We start from the raw sequence: 6,911 nt of genomic DNA, 5'->3' as shown, positions 1-6,911 counted from the left end.
CAGTATGCTAAAGTCAGTTCTACGGACCTTTATCCCTACAATATTGATTGGAGACCCGCCAAACAGGCTTAGCCTCCACCAGGACTTCCTAAGGGGTTATGGATAGTAGAATTCAGCAAAAAGTTAGTTGGGCGAATCAGGTACGGATCTCTCGGTAAGGGCAACGTTTCTCTTCGAGAGGACAAGAAATCTTATGGTGGTTAAATTTAAAATCCCCTGGCAAATTACTGTACGAATTTGGCAAATTTCTACCTACTAGTATTTTTCAGCCCGCGTTGATAGCCTAGTGGGGACTAACAAAAGTTCACATGTCCGTACAAGGTCCGGCAGTGAAAACTGTCCTTGGCCTGGATCTATGCCCAGTCCTTATCGTGCAGGCAATCGGTAGTTATTTGCCATTTTTTGACCTTTAGCACACTGAAGTAGCCGTCTTTCTACCAATTCGTCTATGTTTAGGAGTTAGGTAGGAGGACGAAGGTTAATCAGGTTCCAGTAATGTTTGCTCAGGGGGAAAAGTGCACGTATTCATAGCGTAGTCTTTGCACTTATCGTTGCCGAAAGAAGACAGCTGCACATTCGTATCTGACATTATGAAGGTTTAATGAAATGATTCCAAACCCACAAGTCTCGTTACTAGTATATATGTACATGTGATGGTTATATAGGGTAAAAGTTAAAACCGAGTAAAAACCGGCATGGTTGACATCGGAAATCTGCCAGTGGTTTTGCTGCAGGAAAGGGTTTCCCTCGAAAAACACACGAAAAACGAAGTAAGGAAACAAGAGAAGAGATTGGCCATTTGGTAACACTTACCAAATGGTAAATGTTACCAAAAGGTAACATTTGCAAACTTTAAGCAAATGCATAGTGTTTACCTTCGCATATGGTCTGCTGTGTTACTCAAACACATTGATATATATAGTAGACAGGAGTCTAAATCCCTCCTGCTATAAAATTGCAACATAACGTAACCCAACACTAGTTATCATGGTGACAGACGTCTGGTTCAGGTCATTGACCTTATTGGTTTGGAGAAGAAGAGGAAGAAGAAACAGAGCAAAAACAATAGACTTTGTGGAGGTACTGATACTGGTTCCCAGGGACTCACATCGCTCCTTTGTCTCAGGCTCCACTTGCTTGAGGGTGAAGAATAATGCACATTCCTACATATTTGGTAGCCTGGGTACCATCCCCAGTAGTATATTCGCAAACTCTATAACTGGTTATAGAGTTTGCGAATATACTACTGGGGATGGTACCCAGGCTACATATTTGGCCCTTCTACGATGCTTTTCGGATTGCTGCCAAGTACGTATACCTCTAGCCTCATTTGCAGGCCTTTCGGGAGCGATCTGCGTTTTTTTGGAGGGGGGGGGGGTTCTGATCGTACGTACTAGATCTCACACGCTTAGAACTCTGGTCGCCTTCCCTGGTAAGAAGTACTATCCCTTGTTCCTAACAACGTTTTTTGATGAAGATGGAAGACTGCGATGGCGGAAACATCTAATCTCCAAGTAGATCATACGGTGGCAAGGCAGAATACAATTAATCTCCAAGCAGATCGTTTGGTGGGGGTAAGACAGTATCAAATTGGCCAGTCTGTAACCATTCCCCCACCCAAGTGGAAATGGATACAGACTGGCCAATTTGATACTGTCTTACCCCCACCAAACGATCTGCTTGGAGATTAAAGTGGGCAAATTTAATGATGAAATGGAAGTATCAAAATGCCCCCACGAGTGTTTTAGAATAACTGTGTCGAATATTAATATAATTAAATATTTTTCTAAGTCTCAAATTGGTAGTTTTTTGCTATAAGCATTGCCCATGCTGTCTGCCTTTTTATGTCCTACCTGGGCCGCGATTACGTTCGATACGGGTGTTCCGGCTCGTGTGATAACTAGCGGTACGGCCCGGGGGTTCTGAACGCGTACGGCCCGGGGCTTCCAAATGTTCCATAGAACGATTCGAACGCGTTTCGCCCTAACCGCGTGCAACGCTTTCGAAAATTCGAATGCAAAATTCGGACGTTGGAATTGATGTTGTTGCACTTTTTAGGTTTAGGGACACCAACTTTCTGCTCATTTTGCATTGAAAGGCGTGTTTTCTTGGGTGGGTATGACATAAATAAAATACAACACGGTGCATTCCGCATCACCCTCGGTCCCAGCCCTCCCGCGGATCGGATCTCCCTCCGGCCTTCGGCCGTCGGGCGATCCGACGCGCGGTCGGGCTGGTACCTCGGGCGATACGGAATACCCCGTGTTGTATTCTATATGTATATTTTGACCATCTAAACCTCCTCAGTGTTAGTAACGGCACGCCCGACACCCATGCACCTGCCACTGCACGACCGAAACATGATGAAGCTCACACCCAACTGTGGCGACCATCCCTGTCACAATCTAAAAGTTCGTCATGTTTAAACAAAACAGTAGCAACTCCACACAAACTGTTGTTGTCGAAGCCCTTTCCCAAGCCCACATGTCTGAAACATGTTTCGGAATATTCCATAACGTGCCAAGAGAAAGGACATGAAATGGAATATTCCAAAACATGTCTGGAGCACGTTTCGGAATATTCCATTTCGTGGCTAGCTGGGCTGTGGAGACCACGTTCTTACAAAATCAAGCTTATTTGCATAATTTAATGACACAAAGTAATGCTGAATATTTACAAACTTTAGTTCAAGTTCAATTTTATTTAAATCAACTGGCATGTACACAGATTCACAGAAAATGTGACATGAAATTCGTTGACAATTACATTAAAAGCTCTCAAAATGTGACATGAAATTCGATGACAATACAGTAAAAGCTCTCAACATGAAGACAACGATTAAAAGCAGCATAATTAAAAACCAGTTACTTTGATATCAAAAGTTTTAACTATAAATTATGTTCTCTCTTCTGTGTATAAACAACTATCACGTGATTCTATTAGCGGGAAAATAATGAGAAACGGAGGCGCGAGCGTCCGACCAAGGCCCGCGCACTGATGGCGATTAACTCAGACCAGAACGCCATGGAACATCATACCAAGGACATTATCGTACTGACCCATACAGCTCAAACGTGCTAACACCGTCTGCACTCTACGACATGTTCAGACAAGTAAACATGACGCGATTTAACACAGTATCTGTATACGAGCAGCCAACGGACCAAATATGGAAACTTCGGAATGCATAATTAATCACCACTCCTGTCAGTCATTCCTGATTGACAGCGTGGGCGGTCACGTTTTGGAACATTCCAAATCGTGGTCCATCTGCGCCATGGTTTGGAACATAACGTGTGGAATGCCTGTTGCATTCCAAAACGTGGTCCATTCCAAATCATGATTTGGAATAACACGTTTTGGAATGCAACAATTGTTAATAGATGTATGTCATGTATTGAATTTTATGGGCTCTTTAATAAATGTTTTGGCCTCACTCTCTATATATACACATTGTGAACAAAACAAATAAAGCATTATTATACCATATATCGTAACATACGTGCATTTGTAATAGTTGGCCGTGTTTCTCCAGTGTACCCTACTATAAAATTAACCTTGGTGTCCTTATAAGGCAAAAACTGTTCTGCTACATTAAACCCGAACCGATATGTGGTAGCAGCACACAGTATTCCTCCGGGGGTCGCGGAGACGATGACGTAGGGATAAGAAATGAGTGCGACAAACAGCTTGCACCGCTTGTACATAGCCTAACGTGGATGACACCGGGACATACAAGTTACCGTATGGTACCATAATATTTCGGCTTTGATATCGCATAATTGAGATTAGGAAGGCTGCTCGATCGGCGTATAAATGCGCGTGACCTTTTCGCTGCCTGCCAGGGTGAGTCGGCTGCAGTTCCGGTGCGCTCCGCAGGAGGCCATTTAAAAGAGGTCGGCATGATGTCAAAAAAACGATAACTTTTTGTACTTTTTTGTTATTTTGTACATCGTACCCTATATTTGAACATATTCGTTTCTCGTGCTTTTCTATGGTACCCTACTGTATTTTTATCCGAGTCGAAGTCAGTCACTTCCGGGACCTTAACTATAGAAATCCCCATAGGCGAAAAACTGTGTTCTGCTACCTTGAATCAGGAGTTACCGTTTGACCCTTGACCTTAGAATGCTTCCGGGTCATCAGACCTCAACTTCCTTTTCTTTCCGTCCGCGCGACATTCAAGAGGGAGACTGTCGCTTTCCTCTGACTCTTACAACTCGTACAAGGCTGTTGTTTGACTCTTACAACTCGTACAAGGCTGTTGTCTTTGTTCAGGTAAGATTACTTAGCGTTCAGTGGGTTGCATTTGGAGCATAAAGGCTTTGTAAAATTGGTACAAAAATATACTTGTGATAGAATATTCAGATGACGCTGTGGGGGGCTGTTAACTTATAACAAGGACATTCTAGAGAACTCCTTGCTTGTGTAACCAAACGACAAACTTTAAATGTTTATGACGAAATATCGCCTATGGCTGTTGACGAAAGTACACCAAAGCTTGGAGGAGGAATTTTGATAAATATTGGCGTGCAATTTTGCTGTTTTTCGCACCGCCGAAAATGGCGGGAAATTTGTCACATGGAGGAATGTTCTCGGTAGGCTCTCTAGGGGTTTACGAAGAAATTTAATGAACTATGAGTTTAGGAGTTGTTGCAGCTATAAATTCTAAAACAAGTTAAAATAAAATATATTTCCAGTTTCAGAGTACTTTTTAGTGCTCATCTGTATTAAAAAAAAAAGATATGCAGGACGCAGACAATTCATGTAAGGTATACTCCAAACCCCTCTTTCCGCCCCCGAGCCAAAATACTGTAGTTTCCGCCATTTTGTACCGGTAGCACATTTATTATATACGTTATTATTGAAAATCCTTTTCCGGAAATTTTATAGTAATAAATGGTTTTTATTGTCCAAACAGTACCCGTGCAGTCACAGCCTTTATAAATTATACGGCTAAATTGATGCAGGGTATCACATAATAATCAATACAAATCACAACAATTACAACAATCAAATACTAGTAATACACATGATACACATGTTTGTTCCACAATTATTTTTGTGGAACTGTCGCAAGGGTCTGTGCGGCTGCCATTCGGCGCCACAAGGTGACCTCAATACGACTTTCCCCAACCGAAGTTAGGTACCCATCCACACCTGGGTGGAGTGAGGAAATTCGTGTTAAGTGCCTTTTCCAAGGGCACAACGTCGGGACGCATGTTCAGACATGTCCCGGGTACGACTCAGAATTGAACCCGGGTCTCCCGGTTCACAGTTGATTGCTCTAATCACTACACCACCCGACGCCACTAAATTTTGTGGCAATTTTATCGTAATGTTTCTGGAACTCGTTCCTACATGCTACAGTTATTCGGATTAAAATTCAAAATTACAGGTATAAAAATGCCACCAACTTACAATAGGGGCTCAATCAGTCAATGTAAAAAAAATGTGATTCTGCCGTCTTTTGGGTTTTAATGATGCTTCATTTTGTCTCTGCAGATTCTTCGCAACATGGAGAAATCCTACAGATGTGAGGAGTGCAGCAAGCAGTTCAGTCGGCTGGATCATCTGAAGTCTCACATGAAAACTCACACTGGTGAGAAACCCTACAGATGTGAGGAGTGCAGCAAGCAGTTCAGTCGGCTGGAGCATCTGGAGAAACACATGCGGACTCACACTGGTGAGAAACCCTACAGATGTGAGGAGTGCAGCAGGCAGTTCAGTCGGCCGGATAGTCTGAAGTCTCACATGAAAACTCACACCGGTGAGAAACGCTACAGATGTGAGGAGTGCAGCAGGCAGTTCAGTCGGCTGGATCATCTGAAGTCTCACATGAAAACTCACACTGGTCAGAAACCCTACAGGTGTGAGGAGTGCAGCAAGCAGTTCAGTCGGCTGGATCATCTGAAGTCTCACATTAAAACTCACACTGGTGAGAAGTCCTACAGATGTGAGGAGTGCAGCAAGCAGTTCAGTCTGCTGGGTGATTTAAAGGACCACATCCGAACTCACACTGGTGAGAAACCTTACAGATGTGAGGAGTGCAGCAGGCAGTTCAGTCGGCTGGGTAGTCTGAAGAAACACATCCGAACTCACACTGGTGAGAAACCCTACAGATGTGAGGAGTGCAGCAGGCAGTTCAGTCGGCTGGATAGTCTGAAGTCTCACATGAAAACTCACACCGGTGAGAAACCCTACAGATGTGAGGAGTGCAGCAAGCAGTTTAGTCTGCTGGGTAATCTGAAGTCTCACATTAAAACTCACACTGGTGAGAAACCCTACAGATGTGAGGAGTGCAGCAAGCAGTTCAGTCGGCTGGATCATCTGAAGAGACACATAAAAACTCACACTGGTTAAAAAAACTTTAAAGATGTGAGGAGTGCAGCAAGCAGTTCAGTCGGCTGGATCATCTGAAGAGACACATAAAAACTCACACTGGTTAAAAAAACTTTAAAGATGTGAGGAGTGCAGCAAGCAGTTACGTTAACTACAAAGGTTCAGTTGACAAAATTCGAAGCAGTTGCTTGAAATGTTTAGTTGACAAAATAAAGTTGGTTAAGTTAAAATAAAGTTAAATTTAGTTGATAAATCCTACTAGGTTGAAACCCTACAGATGTGAGGAGTGCAGCAAGCAGTTTAGTCAGCTGGTTAATCTGAAGAGACACATAAAAACTCACACTGGTGAGAAACCCTACAGATGTGAGGAGTGCAGCAGGCAGTTCAGTCGGCTGGATCATCTGAAGAGACACATAAAAACTCACACTGGTGAAAAAAACTTTAAAGATGTGAGGAGTGCAGCAAGCAGTTACGTTAACTACAAAGGTTCAGTTGACAAAATTCGAAGCAGTTGCTTGAAATGTTTAGTTGACAAAATAAAGTTGGTTAAGTTAAAATAAAGTTAAATT

Source organism: Branchiostoma belcheri, unplaced genomic scaffold (assembly GCF_001625305.1).
Source record: "Branchiostoma belcheri isolate BF01 breed outbred unplaced genomic scaffold, Haploidv18h27 scaffold113, whole genome shotgun sequence".
Lineage (NCBI taxonomy): Eukaryota > Metazoa > Chordata > Leptocardii > Amphioxiformes > Branchiostomatidae > Branchiostoma > Branchiostoma belcheri.
The sequence above is the reverse complement of the archived record's forward strand: the minus strand, read 5'-3'. Positions refer to the sequence as shown.